At 39.2% G+C, this 27,873-nt stretch overlaps 2 long non-coding RNA genes across 5 annotated transcripts in view; one reads left to right on the forward strand and one right to left on the reverse strand.

The window, feature by feature from the left end:
- The window catches only part of LOC149129196 (uncharacterized), a 71,345-nt gene that overhangs the window by 23,505 nt on the left and 19,967 nt on the right, over positions 1-27,873 (reverse strand). For 2 of the 3 annotated variants that reach the window (XR_016240298.1, XR_016240299.1), the window contains one exon: positions 462-480. This is a non-coding gene — a long non-coding RNA (uncharacterized LOC149129196). Of the gene's footprint in view, positions 1-461; positions 481-3,694; positions 3,827-27,873 lie in introns of those variants that run through there. The other variant, XR_016240297.1, reaches the window with a different exon arrangement.
- Positions 21,181-27,873, forward strand: part of LOC149129198 (uncharacterized) — a 31,580-nt gene continuing 24,887 nt past the window's right edge. The window contains exon 1 of one of the 2 annotated variants that reach the window (XR_016240309.1): positions 21,181-22,374. This is a non-coding gene — a long non-coding RNA (uncharacterized LOC149129198). The remainder of the gene's footprint in view (positions 22,375-27,873) is intronic. The other variant, XR_016240308.1, reaches the window with a different exon arrangement.

Here is a 27,873-nt window from a genome sequence, read left to right on the forward strand (position 1 = left end):
TCCAATACAACTTTGCTAAAACCTTACTGTATGGTGCGGTCAGCTACCATTTATGAAGGAAAAATATTATTACACCAAGCTGATAGTGAGAGAAAAGGACAACACCAGCACTGCCGCCACCACAGCAGAAAAGAAATTTGGCAGATGACGTCTATGTGCACGAGCGTGTCTATAAATGGTTAAGGAGAAGCAGCAAGGGGTCAGAGGTTGTGGTATGATGGGGAGGAAGAGGAGGAATAAGGAAGAAATGAAAACAGGAGGCAAGAATGTTGGAAGGGAGATTAATAAGAATAATAATTATTGTAATTTCAATAACATCATCAGTACAAATATAAGCAGGCAGCTAACTCCCCTTCTCCTCTTCTTCTTCTCTCAGTCTGTGTATATATGCATGCGTATATGGACATGTTGTACACACACACGCACATACACATTTATGTAATGTATAATGTTATATATACCGACATCTATGTGGAAAAGCTGCAAAGACAAAGAAAAAAAACAAAAAAGAAAAAAAGATTAGACAATAAAACCACAAATCCCGAAAAAGACAAAAAAACAACACAAAACAGATAAATTCTATCCTCATTTACCATCCATTTTGTCTGCTGGCATCGGCTGGACATCTTGGGAGCAACTGGGCAAGGCCAGGAGCCACACCATATAAATATATATATATATATAAATAAATAAAAATATAAATAAATAAGAAATATATATATATAAATTAATAAATGAATAAATATATAAGTAAATAAATAAATAGTGTTCAGGATGCTTTTTACATTACCACCATGGAACCGGGCAAGGCCAGGAGCCACATTATTCTGGATACAAGGAAATGATCCAGAATTACAAACTGATCATCCACTAATATGTGCAACTCTATATTAAAACTTTCTTGTGTACCCAACCCAGTATTAGCCAATATACATCATTCCCAGTGGTGCATTTATTTCGAGATGCTCTGTGTTGAATAACTCAGTTATCATTCAGCCAGTTTTAGGAACAGAACGTGACTAAGGTATGGTGGGAGATTTTAATTGAGAACTTCTAAAAACAACACAACATTTGTAGTTGGAGCCAGAGCCAGTTTCAGCCGGGTTGGTAACGAAAATTCAATCTTATAATAATTCTGCTTCTTCCTCCGTTACTCAGCTCATTCGTGAGGCTGTCATGTGATTGGCTGAAGTCAGGGAGGCTGCGAGTGAAACGTGGAATTCTTTTTAACTCAGTCTTATTCCTTAGTTATTTCGTCTGACTGTAATGCCTTCTTCATGTGATTGGTTGAAGGGAAAAGTGAAGAACAAGAGAGAAAAAGAGGGGAAGCGTGAGAGAGAAGTCTATAAAATTGTGAATAAAGCATCATCATTTAATTCTGCTTCCCATGGACGGTTTGACTGAGGACTGGCAAGCTAAGAGGCTGCACCACGCTCAAATTGATTTGGCAAGGTTTCTACAGCTGGATGCCCTTCCAAATGCCAACCGCTTTACAGCAGGTGTGTGAAATGGGCTAAAAAGCTTGGTTCATCTGTCACATGGGTCCTCTCGCAACATTTATACTGTCCACTTAGGATACACCGACCTAACCTCTGGCCAGAACCTAACGCCAATTTCCCTGAACTCTTGCGGGGTCACCATGTCTGTCCCAAGCGAAAGCCCGAAAGCAAAAGTCATACGCACTAGTTGTCCTTCTGCTCACTTGTCTGTCTTACTTGCAAGGCCCCTTGACCGTTCGTACGTCATCACTTACCTTATACTTCCAGCCTATCCCACCATCTTTGTCATATATTATGTGTAGTAAGAGGCTTGCTTCCCAACCACATGGTTCTGGGTTCAGTCTCACTGCGTGCCACCTTGAGCAAGTGTCTTCTGCTATAGTCTCAAGCCGACCAAAGCCTTGTGAGTGGTTTTGGTGGATGGAAACTGAAAGAAGCCCATCGAATATATATGTGTGTGTGTGTCTCCTCATGTCTGTGTGTCTGTCTCCCATCACTGCTTGATAACTGGTGTTGGTGTTTATGCTCCTATAACCTAGCAGTTCAGCAAAGCAGACCAAAATAAGTGCTGGATTCGATTCATTCGACTAAAACAGAATTTTTCAAGGCCATCACTTAGGGGCCGGTGTCGGTTTTTTGACATCCCTATAATGTAGTGGTTTTGTAAAAGGAGATTTATAAAAAAAAGAAACACCTCCTGTGTTCATAATGTCTACATACATACACACTCACACAAACATGTATATGGGCATACACACACAAACATATGTGCATGTACGTACTCATATGTATACACATATCCACACTCCAAACACTATTATGACAACTTACTGATTGTCCTCCAAGTAAATGCATAAACTACGGTTTAAGCAACATATTACCTGCCTCTGGACGCCCTCTTCCCATGACGGTACCCATACAGGTGATCCCCAGGAGTGCCTCCGGATTTAAACATCCCCTGGTTGCTTGGATGCTTCAGACTACCCCTGAAGGATTGAGGCAAACCTACCACTTAACCATATATATATATACATATATATATATATATATATATACATACATGTGTGAGCATGTATTGTACACGCCAGTAATCTAAAAATGTATTCCAACAGACAAGGTAAGTCTCATGGAACTAGGCAACCGAAATATAATGCTTTCAAAAACTAAACCTTTTCCAGGTGTCTTTGGACAAACTTAATCTTCTTGAGACGAAGAGACTCTTAAGGAATGAAGAGACTCTTAAGGAACTGAGAGAGATGAACACGAATTTGAGACTTTTGATTAGCAACACTGATGAACTCACTCGCTCCACACAAGAGGAAAAGAAGAGAAAGAACAATCCCTGCAACAGCTCAATCAACATTTGTCCAAATTATGCACCACTCTTCATTCTTTACCACATTATAATTGCTTAAATGAAAATCCACCTACAGATGATACACAAGATAGAAGCCCATCCCCCTCCACTATCAATTAAAATCCGCATTATACACATATAGAATGAAAAACTTAAAGCCAGAAAGGTTACTTTCTGGAACATGATCAAAAACAAGCACAAGGCAGAAATTTATGAACACTGGTTAAATCCTGCCTCATAAACTCCAAAGTAAACGTATTCCAAACGAACAGGACCAACAAAGACAATTATGGGAGAAACTAACACTTGGAAAACATGAAGACAGAAATAGAATTGCTTAGAGCGCTGAGCAATGAAGAAAAATTGAAGAACATAGATGAGGAAATCTACAACGAATTAAAGAAACATTGAGATGGTCAACGCTTGGAAAGTGTCTTTAAACTGTGGCAAACAACTTGTGAAGCTGAAGAAACAAACTCGCTACAAGGCTGGCAAAGACAAAGCAATTTGTTTATTAACTTCGAAACACAGTTCATCGTAGAATAGGCATCGGATAAGCTCTTGCTGAAGGAAAATAAAGCAAAAACATACACAGAAATGAACCCAAGCTTATCGAACACAAACCAGAGACGGTCTAGGGGATACAATTGCACCTCTCTTACATCCCCAAATAACTTAGAAACAACAATCAGGAATTCAGCCGACAACAGAGAATCTGGACGGAATCTTCTTGGCATCCTACAAAGAAATCAAAGGTTCCATGGAAACGTCGAGACGAAGCAAAACTTTTGCGAACCAATCCACCCCCCATCATCTCACAATAAATGGAAGAATTTACCTTCGAGACTTGGTTACTTCGATCAGAGAGGGTGGGTCGATTCTGGATTGTCGAATGCTTTTCATAGACTTCGTTTAAATATATCTTGCTAGACATCAATCCGTCCCTTGTCACACTCAATCAATAAAGCTAGCTGCGTGTCTTTAGCCGCAGGTATACGTACGAAATGTATGGGTTTTTTTTTCTCATGTTCCTTTCTTTCTTTTACTTGTTTCATTCATTAGACTGCGGCCATGCTGGAGCAGCGCCTTAAAGCTTTTTTTATATAATATATACTAGCCTCCCTCTTTCACACGATGCTACACACAGCATATATGTTTGTATATATATATATACACCAGCTGCCTTAACTCGTACAAGTCAGTGGATCAGTGGGTATAAGCAGGTGTGTGAAATGGGCTAAAAAGCTTGGTTCATCTGTCACATGGGTCCTCTCGCAACATTTATACTGTCCACTTAGGATACACCGACCTAACCTCTGGCCAGAACCTAACGCCAATTTCCCTGAACTCTTGCGGGGTCACCATGTCTGTCCCAAGCGAAAGCCCGAAAGCAAAAGTCATACGCACTAGTTGTCCTTCTGCTCACATGTCTGTCTTACTTGCAAGGCCCCTTGACCGTTCATACGTCATCACTTACCTTATACTTCCAGCCTATCCCACCATCTTTGTCATATATTATGTGTAGTAAGAGGCTTGCTTCCCAACCACATGGTTCTGGGTTCAGTCTCACTGCGTGCCACCTTGAGCAAGTGTCTTCTGCTATAGTCTCAAGCCGACCAAAGCCTTGTGAGTGGTTTTGGTGGATGGAAACTGAAAGAAGCCCATCGAATATATATGTGTGTGTGTGTCTCCTCATGTCTGTGTGTCTGTCTCCCATCACTGCTTGATAACTGGTGTTGGTGTTTATGCTCCTATAACCTAGCAGTTCAGCAAAGCAGACCAAAATAAGTGCTGGATTCGATTCATTCGACTAAAACAGAATTTTTCAAGGCCATCACTTAGGGGCCGGTGTCGGTTTTTTGACATCCCTATAATGTAGTGGTTTTGTAAAAGGAGATTTATAAAAAAAAGAAAGAAACACCTCCTGTGTTCATAATGTCTACATACATACACACTCACACAAACATGTATATGGGCATACACACACAAACATATATGTGCATGTACGTACTCATATGTATACACATATCCACACTCCAAACACTATTATGACAACTTACTGATTGTCCTCCAAGTAAATGCATAAACTACGGTTTAAGCAACATATTACCTGCCTCTGGACGCCCTCTTCCCATGACGGTACCCATACAGGTGATCCCCAGGAGTGCCTCCGGATTTAAACATCCCCTGGTTGCTTGGATGCTTCAGACTACCCCTGAAGGATTGAGGCAAACCTACCACTTACCTATATATATATATATACATATATATATATATATACATACATGTGTGAGCATGTATTGTACACGCCAGTAATCTAAAAATGTATTCCAACAGACAAGGTAAGTCTCATGGAACTAGGCAACCGAAATATAATGCTTTCAAAAACTAAACCTTTTCCAGGTGTCTTTGGACAAACTTAATCTTCTTGAGACGAAGAGACTCTTAAGGAATGAAGAGACTCTTAAGGAACTGAGAGAGATGAACACGAATTTGAGACTTTTGATTAGCAACACTGATGAACTCACTCGCTCCACACAAGAGGAAAAGAAGAGAAAGAACAATCCCTGCAACAGCTCAATCAACATTTGTCCAAATTATGCACCACTCTTCATTCTTTACCACATTATAATTGCTTAAATGAAAATTCACCTACAGATGATACACAAGATAGAAGCCCATCCCCCTCCACTATCAATTAAAAACCGCATTATACACATATAGAATGAAAAACTTAAAGCCAGAAAGGTTACTTTCTGGAACATCATCAAAAACAAGCACAAGGCAGAAATTTATGAACACTGGTTAAATTCTGACTCATAAACTCCAAATTAAACGTATTCCAAACGAACAGGACCAACAAAGACAATTATGGCAGAAACTAACACTTGGAAAACATGAAGACAGAAATAGAATTGCTTAAGCTTAGAGCGCTGAGCAATGAAGAAAAATTGAAGAACATAGATGAGGAAATCTACAACGAATTAAAGAAACATTGAGATGGTCAACGCTTGGAAAGTGTCTTTAAACTGTGGCAAACAACTTGTGAAGCTGAAGAAACAAACTCGCTACAAGGCTGGCAAAGACAAAGCAATTTGTTTATTAACTACGAAACACAGTTCATCGTAGAATAGGCATCGGATAAGCTCTTGCTGAAGGAAAATAAAGCAAAAACATACACAGAAATGAACCCAAGCTTATCGAACACAAACCAGAGACGGTCTAGGGGATACAATTGCACCTCTCTTACATCCCCAAATAACTTAGAAACAACAATCAGGAATTCAGCCGACAACAGAGAATCTGGACGGAATCTTCTTGGCATCCTACAAAGAAATCAAAGGTTCCATGGAAACGTCGAGACGAAGCAAAACTTTTGCGAACCAATCCACCCCCCATCATCTCACAATAAATGGAAGAATTTACCTTCGAGACTTGGTTACTTCGATCAGAGAGGGTGGGTCGATTCTGGATTGTCGAATGCTTTTCATAGACTTCGTTTAAATATATCTTGCTAGACATCAATCCGTCCCTTGTCACACTCAATCAGTAAAGCTAGCTGCGTGTCTTTAGCCGCAGGTATACGTACGAAATGTATGGGTTTTTTTTTCTCATGTTCCTTTCTTTCTTTTACTTGTTTCATTCATTAGACTGCGGCCATGCTGGAGCAGCGCCTTAAAGCTTTTTTTATATAATATATACTAGCCTCCCTCTTTCACACGATGCTACACACAGCATATATGTTTGTATATATATATATATATATACACCAGCTGCCTTAACTCGTACAAGTCAGTGGATCAGTGGGTATAAGCAGGTGTGTGAAATGGGCTAAAAAGCTTGGTTCATCTGTCACATGGGTCCTCTCGCAACATTTATACTGTCCACTTAGGATACACCGACCTAACCTCTGGCCAGAACCTAACGCCAATTACCCTGAACTCTTGCGGGGTCACCATGTCTGTCCCAAGCGAAAGCCCGAAAGCAAAAGTCATACGCACTAGTTGTCCTTCTGCTCACTTGTCTGTCTTACTTGCAAGGCCCCTTGACCGTTCATACGTCATCACTTACCTTATACTTCCAGCCTATCCCACCATCTTTGTCATATATTATGTGTAGTAAGAGGCTTGCTTCCCAACCACATGGTTCTGGGTTCAGTCTCACTGCGTGCCACCTTGAGCAAGTGTCTTCTGCTATAGTATCAAGCCGACCAAAGCCTTGTGAGTGGTTTTGGTGGATGGAAACTGAAAGAAGCCCATCGAATATATATGTGTGTGTGTGTCTCCTCATGTCTGTGTGTCTGTCTCCCATCACTGCTTGATAACTGGTGTTGGTGTTTATGCTCCTATAACCTAGCAGTTCAGCAAAGCAGACCAAAATAAGTGCTGGATTCGATTCATTCGACTAAAACAGAATTTTTCAAGGCCATCACTTAGGGGCTGGTGTCGGTTTTTTGACATCCCTATAATGTAGTGGTTTTGTAAAAGGAGATTTATAAAAAAAAGAAAGAAACACCTCCTGTGTTCATAATGTCTACATACATACACACTCACACAAACATGTATATGGGCATACACACACAAACATATATGTGCATGTACGTACTCATATGTATACACATATCCACACTCCAAACACTATTATGACAACTTACTGATTGTCCTATCTATATACATATATAAATAATGCTATATTTACCTAATATTGAGGTTTCATTCTTTTGTTGTCACTTTATTATTATCATTATATATATATATATATATATATATATATGATCTTTTTTAAAATGGGGGCCACATTTTTCATTAATGTTTTACGTAGTGTTTTTGGTACCGAAAGACTTTCAAACTTCGTATACTTATCTATTTTATGTTGTAGAACAGAAAAATATTTTTTTAATCGAATTTATTTCATGTAAAAAATTGTCTTATTTCGCTAATTTCAACCAATCACTGACGTCCATTCAGCCGATATACATTAAGTGCCGACTACGTAAACAAACGATTCTTCGTTTTATTTGCTTTTTTCATTTTAAATTTGCGTTTAACCCTAACCCTAACCCTAGTGTTAGGGTTAGGGTTAGAGTTAGGATTAGGGTTAATTGTTTCAGAATCGTTTGTTTATGTAGTCGGCACTCAATGTATATCGGCTGAATGGACGTCAGTGATTGGTTGAAATTACAGAAATACGACAACTTTAACATGGAATAATTTATGGATTTCTTTTTTTTTTAAGAAGACTAAGAGAAAAAGATGTTTTATATGACACATTCTACCAGTGTTCCAAGTTTCAAAGTGTTTCGTTAATGAAAAATGTGGCCCCCGTTTTAAAAAGGATCCTTTTTCTGTTCTATAACACAAAATAGATAAATATACGAAGTTTGAAAGTCTTTCGCTACCAAAAACACTAAGTAAAACATTAATGAAAAATGTGGCCCCCGTTTTAAAAAAGATCCGTTATCCTTGTATTAGTGTCATATATATTTGTATATATGTATGTGTGTGTGTATATATGTGTATATATGTATAGGTGTAGTGATGGATAAGCGTATATGTGTGTATACCTTAAGATTATACGTATATTTGTGAGCGTGTGTGAGTGACAATATGATTGTGTGTACTTGTATATATGTATAAGCAAGGTTATATATGTGCATATAAGCAAGGTTATATATGTGCATATATGCATACATTCGTTGTATCCATTCAAGAAAAGAACCAATTTTCAAGAACTCATCGATGAAAATCCACTATCACATATAGAAAAATTAATAATATATATATACATATCTTTTCTCTTTTACTTGTTTCAATCATTTCACTGCGGCCATGCTGGAGCACCACCTTTAGCTGAGCACAACGACCCCAGGACTTATTCTATCGGTCTCTTTTGCCAAACCACTAAGTTACGGGGACGTAAACACACCAGCATCGGTGGTCCAGCAATGCTAGGGGCACAAACACAAACATAAACACACACATATATATATATATAGATAGATAGATAGATACGACGGGCTTCTTTCAGTTTCCGTCTACCAAATCGACTCACAAGGTTTTGGTCGGCCCGAGGCTATAGTTGAAGTCACTTGCCCAAGGTACTATGCAGTGGGACTGAACCCAGAACCATATGGTTGGTAAGCAAGCTACTTACCACACAGCCACCCCTTCGCCCATTCACATAGCCACCCCGGCACCATATATATGTTTCTTTATGTTTCTTTATATTTTAAAGTTTATTTTCATTATTATTCTAATTCTTCATTCTTCTGGGTTTTATATACTTCTAATTACCATTTACATACATTTACATATATACACACATCCTTTTATCTTCTAGACAAGTGGTATAGACAAATAGAATAAAAAATCTCTCTACTTAAATTGTAATTATCCCATGGATGACCAGTAACTCCAGGGATATCATATTTCAAGTTTAATGGAGCCTGACACTATCTGTCAGACACACCTCATGTATGTCTGTCTATTCATACATACATACATACATATCTACATACATACCCACACACTCATTTATTCATACATACATGCATTCATACATATATATATATATATATATATATATATATATATATATATATATATATATATATATATATATACATATATACATACGTACATACATACATACATATGTACATACATACATATATATGTACATACATACATATATATGTACATACATACATATATATATATACATATATACATATGTACATACATACATACATATGTACATACATACATATATATATATATATATATATATATATATATATGTATGTATGTACATATGTATGTATGTATGTACATATGTATATATGTATATATATATATATATATATGTATGTATGTACATATGTATGTATGTATGTACATATGTATATATGTATATATATATATATATATATATGTATGTATGTACATATGTATGTATGTATGTACATATGTATATATGTATATATATATATATATATATATATATATATATATATATATATATATACATACATATGTATATATATATGTATAGATGTATGTACGAGTGGATTTGGTAGACGGAAACTGAAAGAAGCCCGTCGTATATATCTATGTATGTGTGTATGAGTGTCTGTGTTTGTCTCCCAAACATCACATAACAACCGATGCTGGTGTGTTTATGTCCCCGTAACTTAGCGGTTCGGCAAAAAGAGACCGATAGAATAAGTACTAGGCTTCCAAAGAATAAGTCCTGGGGTCAATTTGCTCGACTAAAAGTGGTGTTACAGCATGGCCACAGTCAAAAGACTGAAACAAGTAAAAGAGTAAAAGAGTATACATGTATATATATATATATATATATATATATATATACAGACATACATATATATATATATATATATATACAGAATCCTTTCTCTTTTGTTTTTATTTTACATTTCCAATTTATATATATATATATATATATCATCATCGTCGTCGTTTAACATCCGCTTTCCATGCTAGCATGGGTTGGACAATTTGACTGAGGACTGGTGAAACCAGATGGCTACACCAGGTTCCAATCTGATTTGGCAGAGTTTCTACAGCTGGATGCCCTTCCTAACGCCAACCACTCAGAGAGTGTAGTGGGTGTTTTTTACTTGCCACCGGCCCGAAGGCCAGTCATGCTGTACTGGCAACGGCCATGCTCAAAATGGTGTATTTTATGTGCCACCCGCACAAGAGCCAGTCCAGGGGCACTGGCAACGATCTCGCTCGAAAGTCCTTACATATGCCGCAGGCACAAGTGCCAGAAAGGTGACGCTGGGCACAGGTGCCATCACAATTTCGCTTTCGCTTGCCCCAATAAGTCTTCGCAAGCTGAGTTTTGTGTCTAATGAAGGAGACGACATTGGCATGGGTGCCAGCCATCGAATTTTACTCGATTTCGATTTCGATTTCACTTGCCTCAACCGGTCTTCGCAAGTGGAGTTTAGCGTCCAATTCAACTCGATTTCAATTTCACTTGCCTCAACAGGTCTTCGCAAGTGGAGTTTAGTGTCCAATGAAGGAAGGTACGCATAAGTGGACTGGCTGAGGCCTTAGATTTAGGTCTCACTTGGCTTGCCAAGTCTTCTCGCGCACAGCATATTTCCAAAGGTCTCAGTCAGAAGTCATCCCTCGGTGAGGCCCAATGTTCGAAGGTCGTGCCTCACCACCTCATCCCAGGTCTTTCTGGGCCTACCTCTTCCCTCCTATTCTAGTAGGGGATGAGGCATGATCGCACAAAACACTCACCTTAGCCCTCATCCCTGTCTTTCACTGCTAAACCCAACATTAAACCATGATCAACACTCGCAACAAACCTTCATCTTCAGTACTGATCCTGTTTAATCTCTACCCTCCCCATCGCCACAAAGCCTAACCCCTAGTTCAAACTTTGATCTCTTACCTAACTATTCTCTCTAAAAACCATTCACAAATCCCCAAGCTAACCCTAATATAGTCTAAAGTCTGAACCCCAATCCTAACAACAAACCCTCAACAAAATAAGAAAAACTACTTACCTTTGGCAATTTGCCAACTATAACAGAAAACATGATATGCAAACAACGAGCAAAATATCAACCAACAACATTTGAACGTCAGATTTTTTTTTAAGTCAGATTATTATTTTTTTTTTTAAAGTCAAATTTTTTATTTTTAAAGTCAGATTGTTTTTTTTTTTAAAGTCAGATTATTATTATTTTTTTTTTTAACCCTTTCGTTACTAACCCGGCCGTAGCCGGACGAAAAGATTTTTGGTTCATAAGACTAACCCGGCCGTAGCCGGCCAAGCATACCCATTGTTATTTAAATGTATATTTGAACCCAAATCTCGTTAATACAGTCGTTAAAACACCTGATTTCACTTTGCAAACAGTTGAGTTATTGTCTCCCACATTGTTTGGCCTGATATTTGAACTCAGTGAATTTTGGAAGATTTCTTTCCACATTTTTTGCGGCGTTGATTTTTTTCAACTTTGAAGATGGAGAGGAGTTTCATGCTATCAAGCAGTGATTCCGAATTTGAAGGTTTTTCAGCAGAAGATATGGAGATATCGAAGAAAAGAATGAATGAGCTACAAAAGCACGTGGTGAACGATAAGGAATCGGATATTTCTGGATCCGAAACCGAAATCAGCGATTCTGAAAGCGGCGACGGTGACAGCGAGGATGATTTTACACCAGAATGGAGTAAAAATTAAAACAAACGTTTTTATTAACAATTTTTGTGAGGAAACAGGGTCTAGCCATAGTCTTTCTCAGGAAGCGAAACCTTTAGACTTCCTTTTCATGCTTGTTTCAACTGATTACTGCGGAAACAAACCGTTACGAAGAATGTAAACGAACCGGGAAAAAAAAGATCTCTTACAGTTTCCTGCAACTGTAGATGAAATACGGGCATTTTTTGCCATAAATATTATCATGGATATTAGACAGTTACCCAGAATAACAAATTACTGGAGCGATCAGGAACCTTTTGGCGATGAATATATTTCCAGTATTATGAACGAGTACGATTCGTGAAGCTGAACCAATATATACATGTGAGAGAGACTAGCAGTACCCCCCCCCCCCCAGTACGTGGAGAACTGTGAGACAAAACGTATGCAATAGAATTGATTAAGAACCCTTTCTTTAATTATGTTCCAAATATCACATTAATATGTTGATAAATTAAAAAGTTACAGGTGTTTAATGAGACTAGTCTAAATTCATGATTATTTTAGAATTTAATTGAAACTCATGAGGGGTGTATTTTGGCCAGAAATATAGTAACGAAAGGGTTAAAGTCAGATTATTATTTTTTTTTTAAGTCAGATTGTTTTTTTTTTTTTGTTTCTTATGTCAAATCATGAAATAGAAAAACTACTTACCTTTGGCAATTTGCCAACTATAACAGAAAACATGATATGCAAACAACGAGCAAAATATCAACCAACAACATTTGAACGTCGGATTTTTTTTGATTTTTTTAATGTGTTGAATCATGAAATACACTTGTTTACTAAATACAGTTGTCCTTGTATTCACACAGTATTCTTTATCGAAACTTATCAACCACATAAGGTTCTTACCACATTGTCTTAGAATGAAATTACTATATACAGGGGGACCCAAAAGTAGGTTCGCAGTTCTTCAACAATCTCTTTTGCATTCATATATTAACAGTTTAGATCTTAATTATAAAACAATATGAAACCATTATTCTATGCCAATTTAGTTAATTGTAAGGTAGAAGGCATGTAAATAGCACCTTTTGAGCGGGATCGTTACCAGCGTCGCCTTCCTGGCATTTGTGCCTGCGACACACGTGAAAGTGCATTGCATCCACAAGTCATCAAGCTAATCGTTATCATGCGAAATGAAGTTGATGTTTTTATTTATAATAGAAACAAATTAATTATTGCAATGAAAATAAGAAATACAATTAACATGTATATGTATCATCATCATCATTTAACATTCGTTTTTCAGGCTGTCATGGGTTGGACTATTTCACATGATCTGAGACGAATTACTACACTTAGCTCTAATGTGTGTTTTGACATGGTTCTCTATGTCTGAGTAACAGTTTCGGTAACACTGACACGAGTAAAATTACCAAGTAAATTTCAAGGCAGAGTAGATTGCTAGTAGTGAGAGAGGTGGCTTCATCCTCAGCTGTAGTATGATAGAGGGACAGGTAGAGGTGTGTTGCTGCAGAGAAAGCACATGGCTACCCCGCATCTAATTATCACATTTTCGTTGCTAAAGTGAAACTAAGAAACAGAAAACTGTGTAAGCCAAGGAACAACTGTATTTTATGAAAACATTGCAAAAGGAATTAAACTGAAACAGATATCAACAGGACACATACAACCCATGCTAGTATGGAGAGAATGATCATTACTTATCTATTATTATTATTATAACAACAACAACAACCACAATGATAATAACACCCTACACTCGGCCTTCTACAACCCTAACCCTAACCACTAATCTTATGACATGACAAGGATCTCCCCCACAGACTTACCCTTCAACAAAAGGGTATGTATCCCACCCCAAATCGACAGTAAAACAGAAGCAAAGATCTCCTTAGCAAGAAATAGACTCCGACATATCTTAGACTAATACAACAAATCCACTAAAAAACATAGTGAGGAGGGGACCCACCAAATCAGCTCCTCTGTTGACAGAGGCCTACATAAACTGAGACAGCGAATTAGGAACAGGGAAATAGTGTGCCTCCCTACGGACAAGTCTGGCAGACTGTCAATAGACAGCCGTCAGAACTATGTCCAAACCATGCAACAACACATCAGTAACATGAGAGAAGTTACACAAGAACATGAAAAAGTGGAAAAAAATCCTCAACGCACACATGGGAATGTGGTGCAACATACTCCAACGTACAAAAAGGACAGCACACGATTTCCAAGCTACCAACAACGACATTCCTACACTATACGGGTTACGCAAAGACCACAAACCCTACATAAACCCTGTCATGGGACCTCCAACCAGACCAGTTTGTGGAGCAAATATCTCCAGCAACTGTACACTGTCCTACTTCCTCTCACAAGTATTACGACCTCTCATAGAGATGTCTCCAGATGTCTGTGTGAGCATGGAAGATCTCCTCAGTAGAATCAGTACTTGCAACTACTCCAACGACCTCACAGGTTGTGTAGTGGGTAGTATGGATGTGATTTCACTCTACCCATCTATAGACATAGATTTTGCTGTGGGGATATGCATTCAGGTGATCTGTGAGAGTGAAGTGGAGTTCCGCAAGGTCAACACGAGGGAACTGGAACTCCTCCTCAGACTAAGCTACGACAGTAACTATTTGGATGACCATGACCTCAGTAGATTCTGCCCCACCAGGCCACAGAGGGGAAGACCACCCATCATCACTTCAGCAGTGAAAAAGAAGCACCACTCAACGCTGGAGTGGCTGGACTGCACCCACCCAAAACCCTGAGAACAACAATCAGGTGAAGGAAATGATGGCTCACGCAATAGGGGCCAGTATAAAAGCCACCTTGAAGAACCACATAGTAAAGTTCAACAAAAAACTATACATGCAGGTTCAAGGTGCAGCCATTGGCATTGGTGTAGCTGGAGATGTGGCCGGCCTCTTCATGACCTGGTGGGACAGAAAACTTAAACATATGTTAGCAGAACGGTCCACAACTCTTCTACTTTACAGCAGATATGTAGATGACATTAATATCACAGTTAGAACCAACTTTTATTTATATGCGTTTTGCTCCATTTATTATTATTATTCATATCTTCTCAAACTGTATCACTTTAACTTGGTATCTCTACCTGTAAAACGGCTGTGATATCTTGGTTTCTAGAGTAATTTTGCTACCTCTGGTAACTATTGACATATTTACATTGTCAAAGGTTTTTTTAAAAACTGAGATAATATTAATATATACATAAACTAATATATATATATATATATATATATATCTGTGTGTGTGTGTGTGTATGTATGTATATGCACACACAAACACACACAGCAGCAGCATCTGAACAAAAACCTTTCTTTCAAAAAAGAAAATGGTTCCAAAACAGAAGGAAAAAAGCAAGAAATTGCAAAAATAAGAAAAGAAAGATGTTGAAGGCGAAGAGATCGACAGGGCAAGAAGGGTATCAGAGAATGTGTAAAGGTTATAACAGGGTGCTGTGAGAACATATGGATATTGTATGATATCAGTGTGAACACAGGATGTCAGCTGATATTGGGAGAGGGCTTCTGGAGGACGGGGAGTCATGAACACAGAGACCTCCTGAGTGAGGTTGAGAGAGAGAGAAAGAGAGAAACAGAGAGAGAGAGAGAGAGAGACAGAAAGAGACAGAGACAGAAGGAGACAGAGAGGAGTGGGAGGGAGATGGATGGAGAGAGATGATGGATGGATGGATAAACAGAGAAAGAGTCAGACAGAGAGAACATCTTTCAGTTTTTGTTTTCTGAATCCTTTAAAAGGCGTTCGTTGTCCCCAGGGCTATAATAGAAAACAGTTGCCCATGCTATACATATACATACATACATACATATATATATGTATACATATGTATGAGATGTATGTATGTATATCTCTCTCTATATATATATATAAGTATCAGACTGGAGCCTGGTGTTGCCATCCGGTTTCACCAGTCCTCAGTCAAATCGTCCAACCCATGCTAGCATGGAAAGCGGACGTTAAACGATGATGATGATATATATATATAAACACATATTATATACAAATATATACAGGGTGTCCCCCAAAAGTAGACTCACATAATGACTCCCCATCACTCATTGAATTTTTCGTTTGTCTTCAGATCGAACTGACCCCAATAATGCCCGAAGAAACAAAGTTTACCATAAAGCGCTACTGGAAGCACAAAAAGCTTCACGGAAGTGTCAAGGCAAGATGCAGAGGTGCAGCAGACCATTGCTCACGTCTGAGATGAGTTTGGATCAAATGTGGTATTCAGGATGAGCACAGCCATCAAGCGCAGCCCCTGTAAAAGAACTAGGATGGTTGGGCCTCTAATCAGGCCTTTCGCAATACTCTTCAAGCCAGGAACTTTCAGCACTCACTCGTATATGTGTGTGTGTGTGTGTGTGTGTGTGTGTGTACATATCTGTTACTATATCTATATTTATCTCTTCTCTCTCTCTCTCTCTCTCTCTCTCTCTCTCTCTCTCTCTCTCTCTCTGCCGGTGTTTTAATGGTGGCAGCTGATGAAGGAGATGTTTCTATGTGGCTTGCTTGTTTGTTGTACCTTGTTTATCATTTTGTCCATGTTCTTTTGCCACGTCATGTACCCAGTTATGTATCTATATGTACATGTAGATGAAGGCATGCACATACATGTACATATATATGCATATACTCATATATTGTTTATATATGTATATATATATATATATATATATATATATATATATATATATACACACAAATTTAATATGATCTGGGTAATAACCGCATAACATCCATTTAAAAGCCCCTATATTATTATTGGCTTCCCTATGCCATCACACAACAAGGATGTCTCCTGAGCAGGATAAACATGCGGGACACCATTAGCATGAAGAATTTATCGTTATACAACAGTTATACAACAGGAAGAGAGTAAAATGGGTTTTAATTACAAATTACATTTGTTTCTGTACCTTTGCAGAAACTTTGAGTTGCTGAGTTTTCATTCTCAAACCATTACACGAAGTTATTCTAGAAATAAACATCATGCATTTATTTGTAAAATTATTTACAAAATGATATATATATATATTATTTTGTAAATATATATATATATATATATATATATATATATATATATAAATATACACACACACATACATATATATACACACATAGATATACATATATACATATATATATGTATATATACATATACGTACATACATATGCATGTATGTATACTTATATGTATGCATGCATGTATGTATGTTTGTTTGTATGTGTGTATATATGTATGTGTGTATATATGTATGTGTGTGTATGTATCGTCGTAATCCGGTAGGAATTGAAACCATAAACCAATCAAAAAGAATATTTCATTTGCATTTTGGGTTGGGTATTTGAAACTAATTAATCTAATTGACATTAATTAAAGAGTTCTCAGTATATTTCTCCTACTAACCCAATTCCATCAAATGAAAGAGGAAAGAACAACTAAAGCGAAACCCTCTTCTTGGGTTTCAAATTTCTCTTGTTTTTGTTAGAAACAGAGACAACAAACATGTTGGCACAGAATGCTTTATGAGTGCAAAAAAGGAAACTCTGCAGCCAAAGCGACTCGAAACAGACACTCAGTTTATGGGAAAGGATGCTTGAAGGAAAGAACTTGCAGAAGATGGTTTGCAAAATTCAGAAGTTGAGATTTCAGCCTTGAAGATGAAGATCGAACAGGACGTCCAGTTGAGTTTGATGATAAGATCCTTGAGGCATTACTTGAAGAAAATCCTGCATTCTCAGTTAAAGAATTGGCAATAAAGCTTAGTTCAAACCATACAACTGTTCATCGTCATTTTCAACAACTTGGAAAGGTTCCTAAACTTGGAAAATGGGTGCCTCATGAATTGTCCGAAAGCAACCGCAAATCCCGAGTTGACATCTGCTCTTCTCTCCATTCTCGCAAACTCATTTCGCCCTTTTTGGATAGACTTGTGACTGGAGACGACAAACAAAAAGACGCCACAGAACATTCAAAGCACATTTCGATATTAAAAAATAATAGGTGAGATTATGTGCAATATTCATCCAGAGAGAGAGAGAGAGTATCTCTTGTAGCTGCACAGTTAATAACATGTGGTTGCCAAAGCCCAATGCTGGAGAAACACACATCATTCATTCTCATCCGCTACTGATATATTTGTGCGTTTTTAAACACAGCACGACCATAAGAGATATTATCTCCAGACAAATGCCACAGTTAGTTTAACTTTACATGATGTATTTACATTAAATATGATACACAGCTGTCTATTTTAATCTAGTCCCATTCCTGTTGCACACAACATTATATTTCATGTATTTCATTGCATATTTTTGCCTCTGTGGCCTATTTCAACATAAATCTTGGTCTATTTTAAGAAATTACTATGTCTTACAAAACGTCCAGCAAACAATTTTAAATAATATTTAATCTTGAATTGAAATCTTCATCGTTTACGAGTGGAATCGTTTGTTTATTGTTTTATACAAACAACAAGTCCCTGTTGTCGGCTGAGATTGGATTTCGAGACAAATGGCTGCCTTTCTTCTTGCTATATTCCTCGCAATAACTATCATCATCATCTTCATCGTCATCGTCATCGTCATCATCATCTTCATCATCATCGTCATCGTCATCTTCATCATCAACACCATCATCAACGTCTTGTCATCGTCATTGTCAGGATCATTAACATTGTCATCACTGTCGTCGTCGTTGTCATCGTTGTGGCCATTGTCACGGTTATTGTCATCGCCATCATCATCATCATCATCATCAGGTGCCGTTATATTTTTACTGTTCCCTGGTCCCAAGTTGATGGTTACAAGGACATTAATGCATATAAAACAGACGCAGCCTGGCAGCATGATGTAAACACAGGCGACAGTTAGTGCATCCTGGGTAGCTGAGCTTTGTGGGTGGTGGTCACCAGGACCCGTTTTTGTGGTACAAGCAGAATTTCCGACTGATTGCTGATCCCCATTATCACAAACCAATCTGGGATAAGTGTAGCATGGATTATGATTGAGCGTGTTCTCCCTGTTCAGTAACAAATGAGGCAACAAGATCGCTTTCTATGCTGGGCAGGAGAAACATGTACAGAACTGACTGGCAAGATGCTGCGTGAAGATGGACTGGTCAGGTGAGTGGGGTGGGGGAAGCATGTTGCGTTCCCCATTTTGGGGGAGATATTCCTAACACCTCCTAAGTGACCCGCCAAGTAAAGTTCTAGTCAGTCCCCATCTCCATGAGATCCTTTGTCATCTGTCACGACCATGGTGGACTAACGCCAACGTCTCCCTGCGATCCAGATGTTGTCTTCGATGGCGTCCACGACAGCGATGATCATTTTCTGTGGCTGAACCTGCCGAGTTGGGCAAAGAATAAAAATGGGACAACGACAGTTCCAGTTGATCCGATCAACGAAACAGCCTGATTGTGAAATTAACTTGCAAGTGGCTGAGTACTCCACAGACACGAATCTCAGGGAGATTCAGCATGACACAGAATGTAACATGGCTGGTCCTTTTCCAATTACAGATACAACTCATTTTTGACAACTGAGTGGACGGCAACAATGTGAAATAAAGTGACTTGCTCAAGGACACAATGTGCTGTCGGGTATCAAACTCCTGACTTTACAGTTGCAAGCCAAACGCCCTCACCACTAAGCCACGTGCCTTCATAAATAATGGATATATCTTTCCAGTGTGTGGTGTGGGGGAGGGTACCTTTCATCTTGGTTTTTTTTGCTTGCAACATCAATGTTACATTACAGTAAATCACAAGGGTGGTGCACCTTCACCCCCACTAACCCATGGCCTATATATATATATATATATATATATATATATATATAGTGTCTCATAGTACTAGCTTGTGATTCATTGCATTAAAAACCTGCCTGGAGGTTACAAGTACTTGAGCTGGATTTGAACCTGGAATCTTCCGTGAACGAGGTTAATGCACTACCTTACTAGAACAAAGCACCTTCCACTTCAAACCTCGCCACCGCCGACACCACCACGAAATACAAACGTCGATGACACCACCGCCACCGACAACAAAAGCACTGACAAGGCCTACTCCCCCCCCCCCGACCGCCTCTGTCGCCTTATAATGCAACCCACGCCTACATTGAGTACAGATGTGCTCCCCCCCCCCCGCAAACGAGCACACCTACACACACTTTCACATATATGCACACATATAGACAGACATAAATATATATATATATATACACATACACATACTCACGCGCCCTGTTGCGCGTCCATTCATTCACAAACCGCATCTCATTACGGGAGCAGTTACACGACACACAATGTGCAGATACACACATATTTACAAAACGCTTTCTTACTAACACACACACACACATATTCGTAGATTTTTCATACATACACATATACATTTACCCACGCACACACACACACACACACACACACACTCATTCAAAACGCGCGCAACGCCCCCCTCCCACCACCGCTCAAAGAGGTAGAGAAGGACGGGAGGGAGGGTGGGAGAGAAGGAACAGCTACTGTTTTGGTAGGAGTGGGTTTGGTAAGGATAGAGAGAGAAGAGGTAAGAGTGATAGAAACAGTATAGTAGGGAGGAGGTAGGTAATAAAAGTAGGTGGGAGAGAGAGGACCCCTCTCTGTCTTATTTGTCTCCTCTTCCTGTCTCTCTTCCTTTTCTCTCCCTCCCTCTCTTTTTCTCTATCACCCCACAATTCATTCAGTAAACACAACTAATTAACGCCCCCCTCCGATCAACACATACTCTCTGTATCTTTCTCTCTCTCTCCCGTCTTACTCTCTTCATCGCAATTTCTTCCCCCCTCTCTCTATTTTAATACCAACCGCCTCCCTCGCTTGTCTCTGTCAATCTTTCTTCCTCTCTCTCTCCCACCTACTTTTATTACCTACCTCCTCCCTAACATACTGTTTCTATCACTCTTACCTCTTCTCTCTCTATCCTTACCAAACCCACTCCTACCAAAACAGTAGCCGTTCCTTTTCTCCCACCCTCCCTCCCATCCTTCTCTTCCTCTTTTACCCTAACCCCCCTCTTTCCTCTCCCTCTTCCAGCTTCTTTTTCTCTCTCTACGGCCGTTCCGTTTTCCCATCTCTCTCTCCCTCTCTCTATCTTATTCTTTCTGTCTCTATTTCTCTACCACACACACATATTCTTGCGAACATACACTCTTACATTTGGACACACAAATACACACACACACACACTAACATCCACGTATACTACACACACACGATACAACTGCGCACACACACACCCCCTCGTCCCCCACATTCAGACACTTTAAAAACATAGCCTCTCTCTCCCTCTGTATTTCTCTTTCTCGCACCCTTTCTTCTGTCTGTCTGTCTGTTCCCCCCTCTCTCTCTCTCTCTCTCTCCAGCCCTAAACACGCCACCACCCTGTCCCACCCCCACCGCAAATACGCAACAACGTCCGCCTGTCCTCAACTTGCACATCATACACAACACACCCGCACACACGCACGCACGCTTGCCGACAGATCGTCCCAGGGTGCGGACAGTTGGAGCAAAGCCGTATTACCTCATATATATATTAGCAGCATCTATTGTTGGTGTTGTTGTTGTTGCTACAACCCTTTTAGTGATAGTAGTAGTAGTTGTTGGTGGTGTTGTTGTTCAAACTTGGATTACAGCTGGTCCCACGGTGGCTTTTTGGGATAAGTCTTTGGAGAAAAACACATACACGCATACCTAGATATATAAATATATACATACATACATTCATACATATATATTATATATATATATATACACACACACACATATATACATACTTAGTCACACGTACACACATACACACACACAATATATATATACACACATATATACACACATGTATCCACACATGTATACATATACATATAAATGAATATACACAGGCATAATCCTACATTTCTATACATACACACACACACATATATATATACATATATTTATTAAGACTTTTATAGACATACTCATACATAAACACACACACACACACACATACATGCAAACACACACGTACTTTTTTAATTACAAACCACAAGGATGTAACGACAACTGCGTGTTTTGAAACCGCATCTCATTGTTCGCATAGATGTACGGATACCTTAAAACCCGGTTGTCTATAATTTAGTTTGTAGAATGGCTGTACGGCACAGCATCCTGTACGTGCGGATTGGAGAAGCGAAGGAATTACCCCCAAAAGACTTGTAAGTAAAAACACCCCCACTACTTCATGCTCTACCCCCTCAGTTTCATATATATATATATATATATATACACACACACACATATATATAAATATACATATGTAGGTATATATATATATGTATGTATGTATATGTATATATTTATATGTGTGTATATATGTATGTGTATATATATATATATATATATATATATATATATATATATATATATATGCATGTATATATATATATATATATATGCAAGTGTATGTATATATATATATATATATATATATTGGTGTAGCAGCATCATAGTCAACTGCTACAAAGGTAAAGGGGACGCTTTAGATACAAATAATTACAGAGGCATCAAGCTGTTAGATCAGGTTATGAAAGTTACAGAGAGGGTCATAGCCCAACTAATTAGGGAGCGAATCAATTTAGATGAGATGCAGTTTGGGTTCGTGCCAGGTAAAAGCACTACTGATGCCTTATTTCTAGTGAGACAGTTGCAAGAGAAATACCTAGCTAAGGATAAACCTCTGTACCTGGCTTTCGTTGACATGGAGAAAGCCTTTGACAGGGTCCCCCGATCCCTTATCTGGTGGTCAATGAGGAAACTTGGGATAGAAGAATGGTTAGTGAGAGCTGTGCGAGCCATGTACAGAGATGCTGCCAGTAAGGTGAGGGTTGGAAATGAGTACAGCAATGAATTCCGGGTAGAGGTAGGGGTCCACCAAGGTTCCGTCCTCAGCCCCCTATTATTTACCATAGTCCTCCAGGCAATCACAGAGGAGTTCAAGACAGGTTGCCCCTGGGAGCTCCTCTATGCTGATGACCTTGCCCTAATTGCGGAGTCACTATCAGAACTAGAGGAGAAGTTTCAGGTGTGGAAGCAAGGTCTAGAATTGAAGGGCCTTAGAGTCAACCTAGCTAAAACCAAAATCCTAATAAGTAGGAAGGTAGATAAAACACAAACCCCTTCAGGTAGATGGCCCTGCTCAGTATGTAGAAAAGGAGTAGGTAGTAACTCTATAAGATGTACCCGGTGCAAGCTATGGACACATAAGAGGTGCAGCAACATCAAAGGCAGGTTAACTAGCAAGTTAGTTTTTGTTTGTGGCAGATGTTCAGGTGCAATAAAGACTGCAAACAAACAGGAAACAACTTCTATCTCATTCCAGGGTGAAAAACTAGAGGTAGTCGATAGCTTCCGCTATCTGGGCGACCAAGTTAGTAGTGGGGGTGGGTGCGCTGAAAGTGTAGCTGCTAGAATAAGAATAGCCTGGGCAAAGTTTAGAGAGCTCTTACCCCTGCTGGCGACAAAGGGACTCTCACTCAGAGTAAAAGGCAGACTGTATGACGCATGCGTACGAACAACCATGCTACATGGCAGTGAAACATGGGCTGTAACTGCTGAGGACATACGTAAGCTCGCAAGGAATGAAGCCAGTATGCTCCGTTGGATGTGTAATGTCAATGTGAATACCCGTCAGAGTGTAAGTATCTTGAGAGAAAAGCTGAACATTAGAAGCATCAGTTGTGGCGTGCAAGAGAGACGATTGCGCTGGTATGGACATGTGGTGAGAATGGAGGAGGATAGCTGCGTGAAAAAGTGCCACACCCTAACAGTTGAGGGAACCCGTGGAAGAGGTAGGCCCAGGAAGACCTGGGCTGAGGTGGTGAGGCAAGACCTTCGTACATTGGGCCTCACCGAGGCGATGACTACGGACCGAGACCTTTGGAAATGGGCTGTGCGTGAGAAGACCCGGCAAGCCAAGTAAGATCGTTGCCAGTGCCCCTGGACTGGTTCTTGTGCGGTTGGCACATGAGATGCACCATTTTGAGCGTGGCCGTTGCCAGTACCGCCTGACTGGCTCCTGTAGGATTTTCGAGCGAGATCGTTGCCAGTGCCCCTGGACTGGCTTGTGCGGGTGGCACATAAAAGACACCATTTCGAGCGTGGCCGTTTTCGTGCGGGTGACACGTAAAAGCACCCACTACACTCTCTGAGTGGTTGGCGTTAGGAAGGGCATCCAGCTGTAGAAACTCTGCCAAATCAGACTGGAGCCTGGTGTTGCCATCCGGTTTCACCAGTCCTCAGTCAAATCGTCCAACCCATGCTAGCATGGAAAGCGGACGTTAAACGATGATGATGATGATGATGATGATATATATGTGTGTATATATGTATGTGTATATATATATATATATATATATATATATATATATGCATGTATATATATATATATATATATATATATATATATATGCAAGTGTATGTATATATATATATATATATATATATATATATATATACATGCATATATATATACATGCATATATATATATGTCTGTGTGTATAACAAAACCAATTTGACATTAATCTGATGGGTTGCTCTATACTTTTGTAGAGTAGAAATTCACTGTTCTTCAACAAGAATATTATCAACAATTTTTTTTCTTTTTAACAATAATATGAGTGAGTGTGTATATATATATATATATATATATATATATATATATATATATATATATATATGTGTGTGTGTGTGTGTGTATATATATTATTATTTACAGGATTGTAAACTCGGCACCATATAAAAAAAAATCATTCTCAATAATCATTCTCATATATATATATATATATATATATATATATATATATATATATATATTATATATCATCATCACCAACGTTTAATATCCGCTTTCCATGCTGGCATGGGTTGGACGATTTAACCGAGGACTGGCGAACCAGAAGGCTGCACCAGGCTCCAATTTGATCTAGCAAGGTTTCTACAGCTGGATGCCCTTCCTAACGCCAACCACTGCCATTCTGGCAGAGGTTGGACGTGTGTGTGAGTGTGTCTGTATATATATATATATATATATATATATATGAATGTATGTATGTAGGTATGTATACAGCAGGCTTCTTTTAGTTTCCATCTACCCAATCAATTTTGGAGACTTCAGTCAATTTGGGGTTATAGTAGAAAACACTTAGGACACTTGCCCATGTTGCCATGCAATGGGACAGAACCCAGAATCACGTAATTGAGTAGCAAAAGTCTCAGCATATAACCACACCAGCAGCTTGACTAAATCTCCTCCATTTCCACCCCACCATGCCCACCACCTCGAAGCAATTCAGTGGATTGGTGGCTTTCTGTCAGACGCTTCATTAGTTCAGCTGTACTCCAGGGTTTAGTTCTGTCCCCTGCACACCATCCCCTACACTGCACCCTGGTGTTAACCCTACGAAACACAGACACCTTCTGCCAAACCTGCACCGATTCCACCAAAAACATATCCAACTGGGTCCCTAACACACTTTTCATCTCCTCCATCTGCAACGAGATTCTAGCAGACATTCAACAGGAAACATTGTGCCACAGCCTTCTGCTTAAATTTCAATTAGTATCACAATCATCCATCCATCTTTTCTGCCCATTATTTATGGGAGGGTCGGGGGATTAGAGTCGTTAGGCCCCTCCCTCTATGGGGTCCCATCTGAAGCAACTTTTTAGCCTTTAGATTATTTTCTTTTTAAATGTAATCCTTATTTACTCACACGGTTTTCAATTAATCCTGGATTATCTCATAACTTCAAGATTCTGACGATGTAATTGTTCCTTTTTGGAATGGCATTGTTAGGGAGGTGTGAGTGGCCAGATCTGGCCAGTTTGAACCTAAAACAGAATATTTGGGCCTCAACGGGCCCTGCCTTATTTAACATTGTCCCAAAACTGATCAAAGAGGAAAAGGATCCTATCAGCTTTTTCAAGGAATACCAGATGAGCCACCCATACCTGGGTACAACTCACTCAACAAGAACTCCCCACTTGAGTGGACCATGATACCGCAAAACTTGGCTTTAAAAGGATTTAGATAATCCTATCAGGTGGTGCTATTAAATTGGACATGGCCTGGACCAATCTTTGGTTGAAACATATCAAAGTTTTATCTAAGATGTACATATGCATCATCATCATCATCATTGTTTAACGTTCACTTTCCATGCTGGCATGGGTTGGATGGTTTGACGGAGGACTGGCAAGCCAGCAGGCTGTACCAGGTTTCATTCTGATCTGGTAAGGTTTCTACAGCTGGATGCCCTTCCAAATAACAACCACTACAAGAGTGAAGTGGGTGCTTTTACGTGGGCCAGTCAGGCAGCACTAGCAACAACCATGCTCAAATGGTGCTTTTTACATGCCACTCTATATACATATATATATGTATATATGTATGTATGTATGTGTTTGTATCGTAGAGGCCTGTGGCTTAGTGGTTGCAGTGTGTCCTGCCCTCAATTGCAAGGCTGTGAGTTCCTTGTGGTGGTGTTGTGTCCTTCCATTCAGCTGGCAGAAAGGAGTTGAACATGGGATTCAAAAAGGGCCACTTTTTTCCCATTTTCAATCACACTGAACCTCCATGAGAACTATGTTAAGGATTATGCAATGTCTGTGGAGTGCTCAGCCACTTGTATACTAATTTCACAAGCAAGTCGTTCTATTGATCAGATCATTGAGCACTCATCGTCATAACTGACGGGAATGCCTGTTAGTTACATATGCATACGTACACACACACACACACACATATATATACACACATAAATACATTTATACATATAAATGGGAGAATTTACGAAAAAAACAACAGACGAGGGCAGGTGGTGTAAACAACAACAGGATGTATTAGTTTAATGCTCAGGAATAGAGAAAGTCTTTGACGTTTCAAGCACCGTTAATGGCACCTGTGCCCAGCGTCGCCTTCCTGGCACGTGCAAAGACATTCAAGCGAGATCGTTGCCAGTGCCCTTGGACTGGCTCCTGTGCAGGTGCCACGTAAAATACACCATTCTGAGCGTGGCCGTTGCCAGTACCGCCTGACTGTCCTTTGTGCTGGTGGCACGTAAAAAGTCCCCACTACACTCTCGGAGTGGTTGGTGTTAGGAAGGGCATCCAGCTGTAGAAACTCTGCCAAATTAGATTGGAGCCTGGTGTAGCCACCCGGTTTCACCAGTCCTCAGTCAAGTCGTCCAACCCATGCTAGTATGGAAAGCGGACGTTAAACGACGATGATGATGATGATGATGATGATGATGATATATATATATATATATATATATATATATATATATATATATCCTATGAGATTAAAAGCATTCATTAAAGTTAGTCTCATGTTCCACCTGATGTACATCTGTGTGCGTGTGTTCAATGATGTTTAATTTTATTCAAACCAACAACAAACAGCTAATTATTCACCCACACACAGTCTCATAGACTCTATTATACATTAATCTATATTTATCACTTGTCAACTACTTTTACGCGATAGTTTCAGGTTTTTATCCAAGTGGTCGGAAACACAGACTTTTTTAAACGGTCTTTGTCCCAGCTTTTAAAACAAACGACAAAATGCTTTTATATCACATGATTAGGAACATCGTTGATGCTCTGCTTGTTGCTTAGGAAACGGATAATTAAAACTTCATTCAATGTCTAC

Source organism: Octopus bimaculoides, unplaced genomic scaffold (genome assembly GCF_046866305.1).
Source record: "Octopus bimaculoides isolate indiv1 unplaced genomic scaffold, ASM4686630v1 contig120, whole genome shotgun sequence".
NCBI lineage: Eukaryota > Metazoa > Mollusca > Cephalopoda > Octopoda > Octopodidae > Octopus > Octopus bimaculoides.